This window comes from Rattus rattus, chromosome 10, assembly GCF_011064425.1.
Source record: "Rattus rattus isolate New Zealand chromosome 10, Rrattus_CSIRO_v1, whole genome shotgun sequence".
Classification (NCBI taxonomy): Eukaryota; Metazoa; Chordata; class Mammalia; order Rodentia; family Muridae; genus Rattus; species Rattus rattus.
Genome location: NC_046163.1, coordinates 20,813,004 through 20,834,847, shown reverse-complemented (window position 1 = coordinate 20,834,847; position 21,844 = coordinate 20,813,004). Strand labels below are relative to the sequence as shown.

General features: G+C 36.5%; 1 non-coding gene and 1 pseudogene across 1 annotated transcript; both read left to right on the top strand.

The window, feature by feature from the left end:
• LOC116911595 overlaps positions 1-18,816 on the top strand; it is a 29,426-nt pseudogene extending 10,610 nt beyond the window's left edge.
• On the top strand, positions 11,666-11,836 carry LOC116911817. The gene has a single exon (XR_004389355.1). It is a non-coding gene; the product is annotated as a U1 spliceosomal RNA (small nuclear RNA).
• Positions 18,817-21,844: the final 3,028 nt, after the last annotated feature.

Here is a 21,844-nt window from a genome sequence, read left to right as displayed (position 1 = left end):
GATAGATAAACTACTCCTATTCCACCTAGGGAAAAATGAAGCAATCATTAAACGTCTCCCAACCAAGATAAGCCCAGGCACAAATGGTTTTAATGCAAAATTCTGCCATTCTTTCAAAGATGAACTAATACCAATACCCCTCAAACTATTCCACAAACTATAAAGAGTATAAATATTGCCAAACTCATCCTATGAGAGCATAGTCATCATGATTTCTAAACTATACAACCATAACACATATTTTGTCTTTTTAATGATGACCTGAGGCTGCTCAATGATATATTTATAGGTTTCTTTATTTTAACTTGTTGACCTTGAATGAATATTATGATTTTTCTAACTTATCTTCAACCCAGGATATTTGATCTTCCATATAATATATTCTATTAGAAGTTTCACTGAAATTTTTTTCCAGAGCTGAGGACCGAACCCAGGGCTTTGAGCTTGCTAGGCAAGCGCTCTACCACTGAGCTAAATCCCCAACCCTTGAAATTTTTAATGTAATGCACTGAAAGTTTTATTTTCAGCAGCATATCACTTTGCCTTTTCTATTGTATTTCTGTATTTTTATTGAATTGCATATTGTATCCAACATAAAGTTTCCTTTCATTCATCTATTTTTCTGTTTTCCTGGAATAAATTCATTTCTTGTATGTGTTCTTGTACATACTTATAATCATTACTTTGAATAATTTGTTTATAATTTCTCATATACCCATCTCATTGACAGCCTTTATTATGATGTTGGCAAATTTTTAAGAAAATAGGATGTCTTGGTTTATCCTATTACCTTTGTTTCTACACTGGGAATCTTAAAGCCATCTGTTGTTGATTGAGAGGGTGGGTGGGTGGGTGGTGGTAGTGTTATTAAGTGGATTTTATTGATACAAAGTTTTTTTTACCTCTTTGTCCCGTGATATATTCTCCCATTCTAAAGATTCCCACTTTAATGGTTGTCATTTGTGACAACTTGCTCAAATAAAGAGAATTCATAGACTCAGAAGTTCTCTTAAATTAAGCTTGTATGCTTTTTGTGTGCTGATACAAACTATGTTTCATAGCTCTGAATTACCTTCTTACTTGCCATTGTTCTAGACCACATTTTGGACCTTGATGTCAGAAACACCCACTGACTCACCAGCCAGTTGGTCATACCACTGATGCTCCATTGGTGTGTGCCTTTGCTCTTGCACACATAGTTAAATCACATATGGGCTGCTTACTACATAGCATCCTACCTATACGGTGTGCCATTTTTCCCCATACGTGCAGACCCTTCTGAGTCTCTCCTACTGTATAACTTTGGTACCCACATTTGTTTCCTATAATTTGAGTCTCCTCTGAACTATTCCAAGGACATTACACTGAACAAATGAAACTTAAGCCTCAAAAACTGAACCAAGTCTGCAGTATTTATGACAGTTAACTTTGCTATAGCCCTACATTCATATAACCAATTTAATTAGTAAAATATTTTATATAGTTTTTAAAATGTTAGATTAAATTTAGTATCATAAACATTATTCTATGAAATCATTAAGACATGTTTTTCCTGAGAGTCAAAATGGATGGGTTTATTTAAATTTTTCCAAATATTGACAGTATTCCCATGAGGAAAATTTAGTAGCATGGCAAAATGTAACTGTAACCTCTTTTAAGCACAGAAGGTTTTAGTGGATGTTGAATAATTCATAACCTTTGGTACCTCTACAGGATTTCTGCAAATTAAAAAGGCTGTAAACTCAAAAATCAAGATGATTAATTTATCAGAATTATGTCAGAATTTGGATCACATTGCTAACATGTCTTCTGAAAGAATATACACCACACATGTTGAAAGTGGTTATTGGTTTGTATTTTGTTTTGTCCTTTTTGAGACACCTGACTATAAAACATGAGATACTTGACTTAAAAAAATACAAGTTGACTTTGGTTCACTGTGTTGAAGGTTTCAGTCAGGCATCCTTTGACCCTTTGCTTTTAGGCATGTGATGGAGCTGCACATCTGGGTCTGGGTATATGCAGAAGAAGGTGTTTGCTTTATGACTAAGAAATGACAAGAGAAAAGGACAGTTCCAATACGCTCTTCAATGGCAAGATTGAAAACAGACTTCAAATAATAACCATCCACCTTCACAGCCATTTCATTTCCCACTAGTTCTAAATTTAAGTCTAAGCCTTTGAGATCCCAAATCCAGTATCTGCTAAAATGGGTGATTCTCCCTCACCCATGCAATAGGCAACCTTTTATCTAAAAGAAAATATACCTCTGTAGCCTGAGGTTAAGTGGCATGTCCAAGAGATTTTGGTAAATAATTATCTTCTGTATTCAGCTTTTCTGGGTTCTTCTTTTTCCTCGAGCATGTAAGTTATAGGATCCTAAAAGGAGAGAGATGAAGTTTAAATTCCATGGTGAAAAATGGCTCTAACTTTGCTGTGTATTCTACTTACTGTCTTAAACTATTCACTCCATAGTTAAAGAACAATATTGGAAAACATTTTTCTTTAATATATAGATTAAGATACTACACTTTGTCATATTATTTCAATATGATTTATCTAAACTAGCTATAGAAGGAGGAAAAACCAAAATACACTATAAAAAATTCGTAACACTATAAAGTCTGTATGTAGATTCACATTTCTATCTCAAACCTTAGTATTTAAAGAAATGACTTATGTGAAATTTGATTATATATAGCAATTATTTTCAATTTCTAATAACACACTTAAATTGCTTGTGGATTTCCAATGCATCTTGCTTTATTTCCAATATAATTTAGTTATCAAAAAATAGCATTAGAACATATACTAATGAGGGTGAATTCAATAAAAAGTTAGCCACTTGGAAAAGAATAAAATGCTATTATATGGGGAGATATGAAAACACTCTACTTGTCAGTTTACTTCTTTACAAAACAAAATAAAAGTCAATGCCAATGAAATAAATCTGAAACTTAAGCAAAAATATTATGAAGAAGGAGAATGCAAAGGAGACTACATTTTAAGAAGTGATAATTAACGGTACACAGTTAATATTGAATTATAGTGCTCTCTGACTGAGTATGTGACCAGTTTGACTTTTAAGAATTCCTAAAGGAGACTTAAGGGAGGCATATGCTTGAAAAGCAAGGAGAGAAGCAACACTTTGTTATTAATTGGAACTATAGTATCACATTCTCAAACAGAACACAGGAGAACTTACCAGCCCTGTAATTACATATCTTCTGATTTTCTAGTATTCTACTCAGTGCTATAAACAACAAAATGAGACTTCTTCATGATAACATATCTTTGTGGAGTTTATTTTTTGAGGAAAAGCATATGGCTTTGATGAATCACATAACATTATTTAAATAATTCTAACTGTACTCGGAGCTATTAGATGAGAATAGAAGGATGGCTGAGAATTTCACTGATGTCAAATGAAATAAAGAGGAACTTGTTTTCTTAAGCCTCAAGCATTGAATGTATGTGAAGAGTCAGGAAAGTGTGGTATTAAAAAAATCATCAGTGTGAGATAAGGTGAAATCTTTCCAGACTTGGAAAATTTTTATGTCTTTTGACTACTTTGTAAAAAGTATCAAGAATCTTGTCCTCTAGCAATTAAGTTAGTGTAACTGAATTTTACATTTTCCTACAGAAAAAGAAAACTTTTCTTTTCATAAATGGAAAAAAGAAACTGAGCTGGTAAAAATTAATTCATGGAAAAGGGAAAATATTAATTACTAACATATATTTCCAATCTAAAATCAATTAGGTTTGTAACAGGCATCAAGAGTTACCAGCCCTCTCTATTGTAATTTGTGAAGATTTAAACAAATTATATTCCTGTTAAAATGTATAACAACAGATTTTAAGAATATTTGTTATGTTATTTACCAGCTGCTTTTCTTTGTGTGAAATAGCTTTTGAATGATTTAGGATAAATTTCAGTTACAGGACATGGAACACAAGTGGTTAGCTATGGTCAGAAAATCTTGTCTAAATTATTCTGAGATATCTAGATATTTTTGGCATACAATTTACCCATTAATGTAAATGACTGCACTGAGGATTTTGCACAAAGGTATGCAACACATGTTGTAATCTTTAGGAATTTTAAATCTTCTGAAGGAAAAAATTATCCAATAATATTCATCATCATAATTTTAAGTCACGTTCCCTGAAACCTTGATATCCTTAGGAAGAAAAAGACTCAACTGAAGAATTACTACCATCGTATTTACCTGTCGGTACTTCTGGGATGTGGCATCACAAGTCTCTTGATTTCTGTTTAAGACTGGAGAATGAAGATCATTATGGTCAGTATTGGTCCTGGCCACCTTGTCCAAGGTTATATAAAAGATCTATCTTCGAAAGCCATGAAGCAAGAAGGTAAGCAGCATTTTTCCACGGTCTCTGCTTTAGCTCCTGCCTCCCGCTTCCTGTCCTTGACTTCACTTGATGACAGACCATAACATCTAAAAACAATAACCTCTCCCCTCCATCCAGGTTGCTTTTGGTCAGTGTTTTGTCTCAGCAACAGGGAGGCAAACATATTAAATAATCACAAAAGTGAAAGCTGAAAGTATATTTTTTAATGACAGGATAAACATGGAGAAAAGCAGGCACGTGCTATTACAAAATCATACATAAAGCATGAGTGCATTACTTAACAGCTTATTTTTCTTATGCATGCACAGTTGTGTCTTTTTTTTTATTAGATATATTTCTTTACTTACATTTCATATGTTATTCCCTTTCCCGGTTTCCTGTCCATAAACTCCCCACATCCCCTCCCCCTCCCCCATAGAGGTGTTCCCCCCATCCATCCCCCTTACCGCACCCCCCATTGCCCTGCACTGGGGGTCCAACCTTGACAGGACTAAGGGCTTCCCCTTCCACTGGTGCCCAGACAAGGTTATTCTCTGCTACATATGCAGTTGGAGACCTGGGTCAGTCCATGTATAGTTTTTCGGTAGTGGTTTAGTCCCTGGACGCTCTGGTTGGTTGGCATTGTTGTTCTTATGAGGTTGCACGCTCTTTCAGCTATTTCAATCCTTCCTCTAATTCCCCCCAAGGGGGTCATGTTTTCAGTTCGGGGTTTGCTGCTAGCATTGACCTCTGTTTTGAACACGCTCTGGATGTGTCTCTCAGGAGAGATCTATATCCGGTCCTTTTCAGCATGCACTTTTTAGCTTCATCAAGTGTTGCATCCTAAAATCATACTTAAGAGTGAACTTTATTTACTTAGTAATTAATGAGTGTCACCTGGCTCAGACAAAGTTACATACTAAACTAGTGAGACACTGGTCATAAATTACCAGGACTAGAGACACTCTCTAATAAACCTGTACTGAAAAAAAAAAATTACCTCTGAAACCTTAAAATTTCTGGGAAGAAAATTCCAACAGTAATCAAAAATTCTAGATGATATAACCTGCATAGTTTATCATTTTGACCAATAACAACAACATTGACGCCCGCATTTACTCTCAAATAACATTTCTTACTAGATTTATTAGAGTATTGTTAGAGCATTACCAAAAGCTGTTCCTTTTATCATACAAAGTATGGTTCTAAGTTCTTAGATCATACAGAAATCTTAGGCTGTGTTCAGTGCACATTTAGAGAGTATATACTGAATATATGTTTCTTAATGGAGAAAAAGGTAGGTGGTGTTCACTGGATTTCCAACGTCCTGATGTACAGGCAGCCGATGGAGCGTTATGAAAACTTTGGTCTTCTGATTTTGTAAGTGTAGCTAATGATTTGTGCTGAGGACATCTTCTGGCAGAAATCAGTCTTGCATCACTTACCATTAGCTTCTTGGAGTACATGACTACAGTTCAGCAAGGCATCCCTCACCCTTTAATAGGTCTACAGACACTCATAGAGAAAGTTGTTATTGCTAAACATGCTAAAGAAAATAAGAAAAATTCTGAGACCAGATGATTCAACATTTAAGTTAAAAAATCTAATGTGGAAAAAGTATATTTTAACCTATTTTTAAAGTATGTTTATAAACACAGTGGGGAAGGAGATGGTCATGAGAGGTGTAGTTGAGCACAAATCATAAGCCTTGGTCACAGTATTTATATTTAGCACCCACTCTTTGCCATCTGCTGTCAATCTTTAATTTCAATACACTATCATCTAGTTGTTATTATCAAAGTTAGTAATAAAAAACTAGAAGGCTAGATCATTTTTAGATGAGAATATACTTAACACTATTTCCCTTTTTCTTCCCTCTTCAAACACTCCATATATTCCTTCTTGCTCCTTTTGAAATCCATGAACATTTTTTTTCATTAATTAACTTCTAAGGTAAACTTGCTAAACGTGTAAGTATAGCCTACACAGTCTGTACGGTGTTGTTTGAATGTGTTTTTAGGGCCAATCATTTGGTATAGACTATTTCTGCCAGTATCAGCTTGCCAGTATCAGCATTCCTTTGTTTCCTATAGCTCTTTGTGTAGGTTTGAGGCGTCATGGTCTTCCCACTGTCCACCTCACTGTGTCTCATGTTGTCTATGTTCAGCTCATGTTTAGACAGTCATATTGGTGAGGCATTCTGTGAGTAGCTTCTGTCATTGCCAGGAGATACACTTACCCAGTAAATTTCCTGACTTTCTGGATCTTACAATATTGTTGTAATGCTCTTTTGCAATGTTCTCTGAGCCTTGAATGGGTAAGTATTTTGTAGATGTATCAGTTAGGATTGCTTTTCAAGATTTCGCATTGTTATTAGCAGTAGTTTTCTGTAACACTTCCTGTTGTACATAATAACTTTACCAAAATTAAGAAATATTACTAATTCAACACCATTCACTAAACTTTACATTTTAGTCATATTTTGCTACTTTTCTCACCAATGTCATTACTGGTTTGTAGTCAAAAAAAGGATATTGGATTCATTCAACATGAAGCTTTAGTGCAGGATGAGGAGAAATACTGCAGAATTCTGACTTGGGGTCATAACAACATGATTATCATCATCAAGACCTGACAACAACTATAGTTACTTTGTATCTCCAGGGTTGTTTCTCATTGTGATTTCTTTCTTGTTTCTATTTTTATTTTTAGATCCTGGATTGTTTTTGTTCAATTCCTTCACCTGTTTGGTAGTGATTTCCTGTAATTCTTTAAGGGATTTTTCTGTTTCTTCATTTAGGGCTTCTACTTGTTTACCTGTGTTGTCCTGTATTTCTTTAAGGGAGTTATTATGTCTTTCTTAAAGTTCTCTATCATCATCATGAGATGTGATTTTTAAATGCAAATCTTGCTTTTCTGGTATGTTGGGATATCCAGGACTTGCTGTGGAGGGAGAACTGGGTTCTGATGATGCCGAGTAGCCTTGGTTTTTGTTGCTTAGGTTCTTGCACTTGCCTCTTGCTTGTAGTTATCTCTGGTGCTAGTTGGTCTTGCTGTCTTTGACTGGAGCTTGACTCTTCTGTGGGCCTGTGAGCCTGTCATCTTAGGAGTGAGAGCACTCCTGGGAGACCAGCTTTCTCCAGGCAGGGTTTGGGTATGGAGGATTGTGGGACAGCCTTAACTCCAGGACACAGATGTGGACCAGAAGGATTCTGACTTGTACAATATCAATCTAGCCAAAATTCTCACAATGAAATAGTAGAGTGTCTTAGTTAGGGTTTCAGTGCTGTGAACAGAAAACATGACAAAGGCAGCATTTAATTGGGGCTGCTTTACAGGTTTAGAGTTTCAATCCATTATTACCCAGGCAGTGTCCAGGCAGACATGGGGCTGGAAAAGCTAAGACTTCCATCTCTTATTGTTGTCTATATTTGCTCATCTACAGCATAGTTTACATAGAGGAAATGTTATTTCATCGCCATAGTTCATTTGCTTAGATGAAGCATATTCGGAATATCGGGAGCTCTCTGTTTACCTTCTGCCTCATTAAGACTTCATTCCATTTATTCTCAAGTTTGTTCGTTTGTTTGTTTTTATTGAAAACAGATTATTTCCTCATACAAAATATACTTATTACAGTTTCCCCTCTTTGTACTCCTCCCAATTCTTTCCTAACTTCCCTTCCTCCAGATCCACTCCCTTTCTGTCTCTCATTAGAAAAGAACAGACTTCTAAGAGATAATAGCCAAGCCTGAGAAAATAAAATATAATAAAATGAAGTGGGGTTTCACATTCTGCCTTGTTGTTGGGGTGTGGGAACACCACTGTGGCAGACAAAACAGGGAAGTGCTAGGCTAGATCCCATCCTCTCTGTCATGGTGGTGACTGGCTTGAGGAACACCAGGGGAGGTAGAATGAAGCCTAACATGGGATCCAAGCCTGGGTGAGAAATGGCACAGGCTGAGGCTGAAGTTGGAGTTCCCAAATGCCATTGAGAAGCAGAAGGAGTCAGGAGGGCACAGCTCAATATTGAAGGTTTCCCCCATGTCGATTCTTGATGAGAGAAACAGTCTTTGGTTGTCCAACCTGTTTATTCAGCATAGAAAATTGGTTCATACAACTTACTTAGGGTGGACCAGAGATTAAATACCTTTTACTGGATGGAATGGTCAGGAAGCTTATTGGCTAAACCCCCAGGGCCAGCCCATCTAGATAATTTATTAGCATGGAGAACTCTGTGGTCTGTGCTACTTAAGTAGTTGTCACAATCCTCATGTGGGGTGTCCTGTTCACATGCTACAGGGTAGGAACTGGGTGGGGAGCAGATAAAATGCCTACTATTCTCAGATATGAGAATCACTGTGGTTTCTGAATCCACTCAACATTCCCAGTTTTTGTCTGGTGACACAGTTCCACTTGCCCCACAATGAAACATAACCTATTATATTGAAGTTGGATTGGCTCCATCTTCTTATTTTTAGTCCTGGTTCTGACATTAAAAACAGTTCTCTAATTACATTCTCTACTTTTGTATCATTTTGCCAGGCCTAAAGTCAACTGTTTCAATAAGAATCCTGATTTCCTAATTAGGGAATGATGCCTTATCCACAACGATGGACTGAGATTCCTTTAAACTCTGAGGGAAAATAAACCTTTCCTGTTTCCCATTGCTTGTGTCAGGCACTTAGTCAGGCCACTGCGAAGTCTAGCTTTCAGGCTAGACAGAATGCAGGCTGTGAGCAAGAGGGAGCCATCTATTGACTGTGCACCCAGAGCTCCTCACTTGTGCTCTTTCTCTCAAAGAGCTATTACCAGGTAGGGAAGAAATATCAGCAGAGTAGAGAGACACCTTAGAGAGGATTCCTTGAGTGTAGGGCAGGTGTCCATGTGTGCTCAGCATCATGACTGCAGAAGAGGCAGGAAGAGGAAACCTACGGAGGCCATATTTCCTAATCTCGGGTTCCTGGTGAGAGAACACCCATGTTCTCTCCCACTGCCAAACTATCAGGTGGGCAGAAAGTAAAACTGAATACAGTAAAGCCTATAATAATTGGTTATCAGAATATTACTCCTATTTAAGGTCTAAAGATTGGGAAATGGAAAGGATTGCCCCAATGGAAACTTCCTTTCCTTCCACATGGAAGGGTCACAGTTTCTGTCAGCCTACTTTGCAGATATGCAGGAGGAGATGGATAGAAATATCCTTCCTGGTATTATTCCCTGTGAGCTTTTTGATTGTGGACTTAGGGCACCAATGGTAGAATCTTAAACACAGGCGCTTCACGAATCCCCGGCAACTTAGCATTGTGAACAAAAGCAAACCCAAAATTTATTGCAGTTTTGAAAACAGATGAGAATTAAGTATTTTCAGACAGCATCTGAGCAAAAGAACATCGTGTGGCCTGGGTCTTTCCATAAACAACAACCAAAGGAAATAAATAAAAACATAAATACATAAATACATAAATAAATCCACAAAACTAGAGCACAAGAGGTTCCAGAGCATTTGCTAAAAATCTACTACAAATATGAAATAGTGATTACCTTTGTCTATTATACTCTTAAGTCTATCATATCAGAGTGTAGAGGAATTTGTGAAACTTTATCAATCCCTTGGAATGAAGATATTTTAAAGGTTTGCTAATAATATGTTCTACTCCTAATATGCTTAAAAATACATTGTTAGATGAAAATATATTTGTGGTTTACATAACATGTAAATACATGAAACTTGATGGAATTTATTTTCTTAAGCATAACTGCCGTCCAAAATCATTAAGTACTTCCTGAAACAGTAATTAGTAAGGAATATAGTTCAAGTGACTTATAAAATTAAGAGGATTTAAATTGCTTCTGTTTAAGACACTTGTTCTAAAGTGCCCTGAGTCTGTGAGCCTCTTGTCATGCCCCTGTTACACAGAGATTAAAAGTTGGTGCCACCAAACCCTATAATTTTGGGAAAATTTTAATAGTAGAAATGAATGTCAGGAGTAACATCAAAATCTAATTAAAAGATCAACAACACAAAAGACTTAAGAAGTACTGGCCTTTTCAGAAGAAGCATTGCTGCAGCTCCATTTAGCTGTATTTTGTTTAGAAAGGGGGACTGTTTTAAGATTGACCACAAGATGGTGCTATCACAAAGCAATTTCAGAATAAAGCACCATCTATTCCAAACTATGTCTGTGTTTGTGTTTGGTTTTTACAGTAAATCTTCAGACTTTAACATTTTAGTTGGTGAGTGCCTTCCTCCAATTTATTTTGTATTTTCAGACCTATTTTATCTTGCACTGAGGACTGGGCAGGGGCATTCTATCCCTTCTAACAACCGCTCATTGACTAGCACTCAAAAAAGATTAATTCATCTTAAAACTGATTAATCTTTCAAAGATAAGAAATGATGTGATGGCTTTGTGGCACTTATTGACATTTGTTTACTTTTCGTTGCTTAACAGAAGAAAACCTTCTGCTCTCCTGTACTCAGGGGTTCATTAACGCGGCTGTCAGTGAGCAAGCATTTGAGAACAGACTCGGTAACAGGCTGCGAAGATGATCTCACTAATTTGGCCATGGCCTTTTCCTTTCTCACCATCTGCTGTTTTCTTGAAAGTTGACTCATTTAGAGAGGCAGTAAACAATTAAGATCTCCACTAAGAAAAAGAGAAGCAGAGAGATAATGTTAAAAGTTTTGGGTTTTTGACAGTCTTCACGCGGCTTGCTCGCCTTGTGTCAGGAGGACGGGGTGACTAACTGTATGGGGACAGTTTTATGAACCTCAAAAAGTCGAGGATCGCAAAGCCTCAAATAAGGATAGTGTCTCAGGATCCTGCAGTCTGCCATTCTGATAACAACAATTTTGGCATTTGTTTTTCTAAATCAAAGATAATTTTTGTGAAATCATGCTATCAGATTTAATTTTAGGATTTTTAGTTATTTGCATCTTTCTGTATCTTGGTGCATGTTAATGCAATGCCCAAGGAGATAAGAGCAGTTCGACCCCCTGAAGCTCTAGTTATAGATGACTATAGGGCTCCTGAGTTTGAACTCATGGTTTTCCTGTTTTAACCATCTGTGCCATACACTATCATTCAGAGATTAGAAAGGCAGTTCGAATAAACAAGGTAAGTATTTCTTCAAAAATCCATTTTGTGCTGTTTTGATGTATGTCAAACAAGCTACCATCCTGGGAAACTATTGAAAGGTTTTTTTTTCTTTTACACATATTTATTTAAGTATAATTTACAAATAAAAATGTATATATTTAAAATATGGGACCTAATATAGGTTATGACATGAAGTTGATAAACATGTAATTCTGGCAGGGGAGATACCATGATCATGAGGGTATTTTTCCAGGGTGAGGCTTATCCATTGCACTCTGGATGTGCTGACCCCTGTGATTTCCCCAAATGTGAGAAACTCGATTGCATAATTTGTGGTAGTGGGGGACTGCGTTAAAAAAACATGTAAATTACCCCACATATATTATGTGTTGAAATAAACTAAGACCCACTCTCTTCACTTGTGAGGGCCCCTGTAAGTGCTTGCAGATGACATACAAAAGACAAGAAGGAAATCTGACTCAGCACGGCTTACTTAGCTGGTGTTGGTTCAGAGTTCTGAGGTCTGACACCAGGCAGCTTATTTTAGCCATATTTAAGCACAGCATAATTTGGAGAGAGGAAATCCTGATGAAGTAACTCACTCTTATGTATACAACAAAGCCTAAGACACCATTTTATACAGGAACGTTAAGAAATTCATATGGCCTCTTGCATGATGTCTGGTAATGTTAAGTCAGAAATAATGATCTCTGCTAAGGATTGGTTTTATTGACTGAGAGTTGATCCTCGAAATCTGGGCTATAGGGGGCTGTTGGCAGGGATAGTCTGTAATAAACAGACCTAATGCTCTGGGGGATTTGGGTGATGCCTACTCTATAGATAGAAAAAGATGACCAGGCAATAGACTATATTCATTCCCAGTACTCTGGTGGAAAACACGAAAACATTTTCCTTTGAAAAGAAAAGCATGCTTGTTTAACTTTTTTTGGCGCTTACATGTGTTTACGAGGACCTTGCACGCTCTATATTCACCAAATCTCTCATAGAGTGCATAACTGAGGAATATAGTCACTCTACTGTGCCATTAGGGCCATAGCATGGTTCACATTGCATTCAAAGTTTCTATCTTTAATGAGCCAGTGTTAAGTTCATTTCTTGGTTGATTGTATCAATTTGAAACAAACTAAAGATATTTGGAAAAAAGGAACCCCAACTGAGAAAAATGCCTTCACCAAATTTGCCTTTAGGCAAGTAAGTGGGGCATTTTCTTGATTAAGGGTTGATACGAGAACTCCCAATCCATGTGGGTGATGTTACCCCGAAGCACATGTCTCTGGGTAAGAAAGCAGACATGGCAAGTCATGGGGAGCAGGCCTGTAAGTAGCACCCTTCTTTGGACTCTGCATAAGTTCCAGCCTTCAGGTTCTTGGTCAGCTTGAGCTTACCTCAGTGCTGGATTGTGACTGAAATGTGTAAGTCCTTTCCTCCCCAGGCTACAGTTTGTCATGGTGTCTTTATCACAGCAATAAAATTCTAATTAAAACAAAAAGAGTAACATGTAGTTCCTCCTCTGCTGACAGGTCAGGTGAGTCCTTATTCAAACCCTTGACTTTTATGGTATCAATCTTGTTTTACATTGAACATATAACTGATTTAATGTGATAGCATTTCTATACTGAGCTTATTTCATAGTATTATTGTAGCATTTTATTAACATATGTCAATTATACATAGTAATAGACTTCATTATGACATTTCTGACGTATACTTGCAGCATTGAGATCATATTAACCATGCTATCCTCTCTTGCTTCCTACCACTCTTGCCAATCTCTGTTCTCTTTCCAGCTATACCTCTTCTCAATCAACGTCATTTTACTACACTGTTTGTACACCAAAGTTTAATTTACCCATTAGTCCATTGACTGATATCTAAGTTGATTCAATATCTTTGTAACTCTTAATACTGTTTCTATGAACACAGAGAATATCTATTGAGATAATGTTCTTTTTTATTTCTGTAGATACAGAGCAAGATCATATGATTACTGGGTCATATGTTTCCAAATGCTTCCATATACCTTTCCTTTTTCTCTTAGAATTATATTTGTATACTATTATTGTTACATGGGAAATGTATATACCTGTATACTCTTAATACATAAATCCAGACTAGTCTGTCTGTATAAACTTACTTTTATGTGTATTTTCAGGAATAACCATTTACTATTACATAATCAAGTGGTATGTACTTCCCTGGGGAAAGTTATGTATCCCACTCTTAGCATTTCCTATTTGCCTATATTCCTCTACAGAAAGTTAAGGCCTTATGTCTTTACGTAGGGTTAAGGCCTTATGATCTTTTTGCTGTGTAATTAGCAAAAACACCAGCAGTATATGAAGATCCCCACACTTTAATTCTCAGCATCTTTTGGCTTTTTACTAGTTGTCACATTAGCAAATTTGATGCGATCATCTCATGTTTTCAATTTGTATGTCTTTAATAGTGATATCATGTATCTTTTTTTGTATTTTAATGTTAGTAACTTAAACCACTTCTTTTTTCAGATCGTTTACTATTTTTGTTAGAATCTGTGCTTTGTTCTTCTGTTTAGTTGAACATGAGTGATTTGTGTCTTTGATTATGTTGGATACTAGGTTCTGTGTGCATGATGTGCCAATATATGTATCTGTTCATGTGTGACTGGGTGGACATACTTGACTGTACATGAAGGCCAGAGACAGAGGTCAGTCTTACATGTTTTTGCTCTGGAATTGTCCATCTTGATTTTGAAACAAAGTATTTCAAAGGCATCTGGAGCTTGCGAATTAGGTAACACCCATCGCTCCTCCTCCCCACCGCTGAAATTGTAAGTACCTTACTCCGTATCCAGCATTGTCTGTGGGTGGCTGAAATCGGGCTTAGATCTTTTTGCCTGCAAAGCATTTTGCCCACAAAACCATCTCCTCAACCCTTATTTTTGCTATTAATCCTTTACTTTCTCTCATACCCAGGATTGTCATCACACTTTTGACTGTCCTTTTGTTTTGAAGAAATATTTTACTACTTTGCTACTTAGGTTGTCTTTGTCCCAGTTTTGGTATCATCACAATTTTTTTCAACAATGGTGTTATGGATTTTTCTCATTTTTATTAAGATTTCTATGGTTTCAAACTTTACATTTAAATCCAGTATGTTTGTTTATTTACTTATTTCTTTATTTCTTCATTTTTACACTCCTGATTTTATTCCCCTCCCGGTCTACTCTCTGACTGTTCCACAACCCATACCTCCTCCCTGATCCCCTTGTCTCCACGATGATGTCCCCACCCCACCAGACCTCTAAACTTCCTGGGGCCTCCAGTCTGTTAAGGGCTAGGTACATCTTCTCTGACTGAACCCAGACCTGGAAGTCCTCTCCTGTATATGTGTTGATGGCCTCCTGTCAGCTGCTGTATGCTGCCTGGTTGTGATCCAGTGTCTGAGAGATCTTGGAGGTCCAAATTAATTGAGACTGCTGGTTCTCCTACAGGGTCGCCCTCCTGCTCAGCTTTCTACAGCTTTCCCCTAATTCAACCACAGGTGCCACAAGCTTCTCTTCGTTGTTTGGGTGCAAATATCTGCTTCTGACTTTTTCAGCTGCTTGTTGGGTCTTTCAGAGGGTAGTCATGGTAGGTCCCTTTTTGTGAGCACTCCATAGCCTCAGTTTTGTGTAACACAGCATAAAAAATAAAACTGCACATTACATTTTGTGTTCAAAGTAACTTTGTTCAAGATGAACTGACCATGGACCCATAGGTTGCACATGGAATAAAATACAAAACTGTGGTTCCTGGAGAATTGATCTTTTGTCCATAACTTTTGTAGCCATTTGGGACATTTGTTGGCAGGTGACAATTATAAGACTAGATTTCTATGATTGCTAAATTAGTCATTAGAATTTGACGAGTATTGTGTGAAACCCAAGGAGAACTTTAGATACTGAAATCTCCTCTTACTGAAAGTTGTAATAATTTTCATGGATTTGTGACTTACTTCTTGATATATGTGGCTCTAGCTATATAATTTTTTTTATTTTCCTCCTTGGGTAAATTTATCCAATTGTTCCCTACTTGGAATGCTAGAAGAAACAGAATAATTCTCTCAGGCTTCTTTTTAGTTAATCACTCAAAATGGAAATAAAATTAATATTTGTGTTACATTTCTGTACTCTAAATTCACAGAATTGTTTATAACATTTGTTGTGATGAAGAGCTTTGTTTTGTATATATCATGTCATAAGATTTAGAAAGTCTTACTTTTACATGTCCTATTGATGTATCTCTAATTTCGTTCTCTTTCTTAATTGTTTTCAGTAGTGAGTCCAGTGCTGAGATAAAGAGCATGGCAAAGGTCAGTATTGGTATCTCGTCCTTGACCTCAGGCAAGACACTCAGATTTTTAAAACTGAATGTGATATTAGTCTCTGATATCGTCTAGAGACTTTCATATAGCAAATGCTATATCAAGATTATAGATTTTTTTCATATTTGATAAATACCACTTGAAGGTCAAACAGCTCCTTCCTGCCTTCCTGCCTTCCTGCCTTCCTGCCTTCCTGCCTTCCTGCCTTCCTGCCTTCCTGCCTTCCTGCCTTCCTGCCTTCCTACCTTCCTTCATTCCTTTAGAACACCCTCCTATTCAATTAGAAATAATTAGCTTAAAGCAATAAAGGTTTAAAATGTATAACTTCAGTTAGTTTAAAATCCTGATATTTTAAGTGACTGTCAGCTTTTGCTGACTAGTGTTCATACTGATTAGATATAATCTCCTAAGTGGTGATATTAGCAAAAAAGCTAATATATAATTTCACCTGTAACATATTAGTAATAATAATTTATCTCTAGCCATATGCTGTTATTGAAAGTATTGAAATAACCTGTTTGGCAGTGTTTTTTTTTTCTAAATTCTTAAAGTATTCAGAAACTTGGACACTGAATTTCTATAAATAGTAACCTTATTCTCTGCCTGAGAACTCAGACCCTGAAAGATCTTCAAAAGAACATGCTTTAGTTATGTGGCTGTACAGATTTCCTGATGCTGAAGCACAAAATCAAAGACCTGGACATCTGATTACAGACTTCCTTGAACATCCGGACGCCTCCCTACCAGAACAAAGCCTTGTCATTAATGGTAAGCCACAAAGGCTCACTAGGCCACACAGTGGTTCAGGATTATAGATTTCAAACTGAGGAAGAAACGAGCAAGCTTCAAATTAAAACATTTTCTTCATTCCCCTTCTCAAAGTAATCCTTTGAGAGACCAAAAATGTTTTTATGACTGTCGTCCTTTCCATTGAGGTATCAAGAGTCAAATATTGTTATTAGAGTTTGAATGGAAGGATCTCTAGCTATACTCAGAGTTGCAGACACACAGACTTGAAAAGAAATGATCTAATATTAATTTTAATGTCATGCAAAGAAATGGTCCAAAATACATATTACACAACCTTGTAGCCAGGAGTCACAGAGTGGAACACATTAGAGTAGATTGGAACTTGAAACACAGTATCTTAATACCTAATATGAAAATGCATTTGATACTGCATAAATGATGAAATATGTGGCTATGAAAGTATTTTAAAGAGTCTTTTGGGAAAGTTGTATTTTAAGTTACTAAATTTGAAATAAGATACAAGTTAATATATGCAGCACGTAATAATAGCTATAAAAATATTATTTAATTATAAATTATATGTTGTTTGTGTATTATTTATGTATAATTAAATATTATATGTTTGTTGTTATAACATGTCTACATATAATTTACATAACTCGAAGTAAAAATATTAACAGCAATGTTTTAGTGATATAATTTTGATCAATAATGATTTTCAATTTTATATTTTTGCAGAATATTCCAAAATGTACTTAAACTTATATTTAGCTATTTTATGATAATATACCTTACTGGGATGTATCATATGAAGTCAACTTATTCAAGTGCTAATACTGCTTTGAATAAGCCTTTCATGGTTAATATTAGATTCAATAATATCAGATAAATTATTTTCGGAGATTGATTAAATGTGTGTATTCTGCTTTATATTTTATAAAAATGTATACATGAAGAAATTTTTATTAGGTTTAAGAGTAAAAATCCCTCCAATTCAGTTAATATTTTTACCCTTTTGGATATAAAATCCGATTATGAAATTTTTATTTTTTTCTTCCACCAAAAATGGTTTAAATTTTACAAAACTTTTTCATAAATCAAGTATAGAAGACAGAACAGTTCTTTAACATATATTATTTGTATGAATTCCTACACATGCTTATTTTTAGATAATATAATAATTAAGAATTAATGTTTCTATCTAATAATTGCTGTCAAGACAGTGAAAGAAAAAACAGGAAGTAAAGAATTGCAGTGTAAATAGATGATGTTCCAAAATCTTCTAAACTGAGAGTTATATAAACAAAATTTATTATTTATTATTTAAGTTACTGTAATCAGGGACAGCTATGAGCAGGATCCTTGCCATTTTTGACAGGAAGACTTGCTTTCTGTTAGATATGTGACTCCTCCTTTTCGTGTTCTCACCGATGAAAGATGCTCGTGAGGATTTCCATTCAAAAATCACTAATCATAAAGAAAACAGTTTCACCATCCCAAACTAGGCCTTCCTAAAGGTGGGCAAAATGTCACAGGGGCTTGGAGAGATTCTAAACATTCTGGCCATACAGTACTGAGTGATAAATAGGGTGTCTCGACCACCTAAAAGGAACTGTGGACAACTTCTGGGATGGGTGCACGGTGAATCAGATTAGTTAAGGAAAACTGATGTGATTAAAGTTGGAAATCGTTAGTGTGAATGATTCAGATATTTATTACGAAGTTGATTGAATTGTCTTGAGAATGAATGTCAGTCTAAGGGAGTGGCTAAGAACTGTTATGAGGGAACTGCCACACTGAGGTATATATAGCAAGGTCCAAAGCTAGTTAGTAAACGATGCTAACAGAATGGTTCACAGTTTGGGATTGAAAAGTTATGAGCACATGACGATCTAAAATTAAAAACAGGGAAATTATTAATACTAATTGCAATATGATCACTTTATTCTTATGCTATGTTGACCTATTTCTTTTAAGAGGGGTAGCTACTCGTGTAGAGTATACACTGGCCTGTCAGGTACATGACAGAATAGAAGATGAGTTTACAGGAGTGCTGCCCATGCTGTGGGTGATAATCCATGCAATTAAAGCGCCACTGCCTGAAGACCTCAGTTGGGCAAATCCCTCTGTGCCCGTCCTTCTTATAACAGTTGTCCTTACTAAGGATAGTAACACAGCTACTGTGAAAAACATATCAAAGTGGAATATCCTTTGGAGATACTGGGTGCTCAGTCAACAGTAAACAATTAACTAACTTACCAAGTCTTGGCAGTATATACCATTTTGGTGGCTCTCCAATTGCAGTTAAAAATGTTGCTGAGATTTTTTTTCTTTCTCTTTTTCTTTTGATAGAAAAGATACATGAAGAGGATGGAGAGATGCCCCGTGGATGGAATTATTATCTGAGAAGACAAAATCAAAAGCCACTAGGATAACACAAAGGCTTTAGTTCACATCCTTTCTCAGTTTCTGGTGGTGCCCTGGGAGATGACAAAGGCACAGCGTGTAAGTAAGAAGGGCCTCAAGTCAATGTTAATTAGAAAATTAAAGCAATTGGACTACTTGCTTATCTGCTAGCAAAGGCTTCAATTAGAATTCCAGCTGAGAGCTGAGGGTTTCTCTCTCTCTCTCTCTCTCTCTCTCTCTCTCTCACTCACACACACACACACACACACACACACACACACACACACACACACACACACACACACACTAAGCCCTGCCTCAGAAAGCAGAAGAACGTACAGAAAGAAAGTATGCGGAAGGAGAATGGTGGAGGTGAGAGAAGACAACCTGCAACTCCACCTTTATTATGGAAGAAAGGAAAGTCTGGGCCTTAGTGTGCAGTCAGCAGCCTCAACATTCACCCAGGACAGATGGCCATAGCAATCAGGAAAACTATGCAACTGAAATATTTGATTTGGGGAATACTTTGAAACAAGGAATAAAACAGTCCCTACAGGAGGCTGTAGTCAAGGCAGGAAGATTAGTCAGATGCTACAGAGAGTGGAGAAATTGAGTAACATAACCAACCAGTCATCCTTCCTCAAATCAAGACTGCCCAATACGAAGCAGTAAGAAAATCATTTCCACATGGACTAGTTCATACAGGCTAACAATACTTCATTATCTCCTGGAGAAATCACCTTGAATATTAGGAACTGGAAGACAACAGAGGATTGACCAGCTGTCTTAGTTAGGATTTTACTGCTGTGAACAGACAGCATGACCATGGTAACACTTAAAAGGACAACACTTAATTGGGGTGGACTTACAGGTTCAGAGGTTCAGTCCATTATCATCAAGGCAGGAAAATAGCAGCATCCAGGCAGGCATGGTGCAGGAGGAGCTGAGAGTTCTACATCTTCATCTGAAAGTTGCTAGCAGAATACTCACTTCCAGGCAGCTAGGATGAGGGTCTTAGAGCTCACACCCACAGTGATACACCTACTCCAACAAGGCCACACCTCCAATTAGTGCTGCTCCCTGGGCCCAGCATATGCAGACCCTCACACTACAATGATGAGTGAAGTGGGCATAAGAGAGCTGTGATTTGAGGGAAATAGTTAGACACAAAGAAAGTACAAGTTTATGCTAATATATTTTTTATAGAACTCCAAAGATGCATGTGTGGGAGTTCTTCTGAGAAAATCAGACCAAGATGTGTAGAATACCAGAATTAAACAAATATTTTGCTACAGAAATGCTTAAAGAAACATTGTGTTTAATAGAAGAGTTTCTAAAAGCTAACTTTCTTGGTGATGTTCTATAATTAATCAACTTGGTAATGTCCTACAATTAATAGACTGAGATTCATGATCTACCCAGACAACAAGGCCTAAAACATTTTTAAGTGAATCTTGGAAATTTCATAATTAATCCCTGATAAAAGCAGTATACTTATGACTGGAGTGGTAGATCAGTCAGAAAGAGTATTTGTTACACACCATGAGGAACTGAGTGCTAATCCCTACATTCAATATAAAAGACTGGGCATGGACACGTGCTCTTATAAGCCTTGCATTTGGAGTAGGAAATGGATACTGAGAGCTCAATGGTCAGCCAGCCTCATTGAAATACTGAGGCTTGTTCAATGGTAGATATAACCTGTGTCAGGGAAATAAGGTGGAGAGTGATGGAGCAAAAAATATGACATCCAGACATTGTATGTGTACACGTGGGTGCACACAACTGAACATACACATGTAACCACAGGTTTGCAACACAAATGCCACTATGAACACATATAGACACACACACACACACACACACACACACACACACACACGGACGGACGAAGAGCCCTAAGTTCATTTTTGACATTGTAGGTGCTACAGTCAATATGTCTCATTGCTTTCATCTTACCTAATTTGTTTAAAGTACTCATTTCACATTGAATAATTCATCCCTGAGTATCTTGTTCACTTTCACCAATTGCATAATCCTTTTCATTTCTCGAAGGAATTTAAGTATGTTATTAACTAGGCGTATTTATTGAAATATGAAGATTCAATGATCTGTAGTGAGGAGAATTCAGTAGACTTCTGAATTAGTGTCACCTTTATATCATCTGGAAGTAATGTATCAGTAAAAATATTTTCTTTATGTGGAATCTTTGCATTTGAGTTATTTATTAGTACAGAACATGGCTTTGACAATTTTCTTCGGGTTAATAAAATACATAGTTCTCTCACTTTATCTTTTAGCCATAACTGTTAAGGATTTAACTTTTTACCTAGCTTACAGACTCTCTGATATTTCTAATAGAACTGAAAATGTGAATTTATTACTTACTTTGTGATTTTTATGTATTCTAAAGTGATTAATTCTTTCTGGAAATGACCCTCTGTTATAAGGTTCAGGCAAAGGTGACATTGCACCATGCCTTTTCTTATGCAAACAATCATCATAGAGTCTGTCAAGTGGAAATAACAAACTCCCACCTAGCATACATACACAGATTCAAATGAATCTTGGTTTCCTGCTTTTTCACAGTATTTTTCTGGAATATTAGGCCTGCATTATAAATTTAATGCTGTTTCTTTGTTCGTTTGTTTCTGTTCATGTTAAAGGAATTGAGAATGTATAGGATGAAATTACGTTTTAAAAGAAAATACAGTTAAATACATTTTTGCAAAAGTGGAGGGGATCCGTATCTTGTTAAGGATCCCTACTGAGAAATGGCATCTCTATTTTCTAACATTCTTTGGCTTCAGAACTTCACCACAAACAGACAGAAAACCAGAAAAAAACAGTTGCAGTGGTATGCG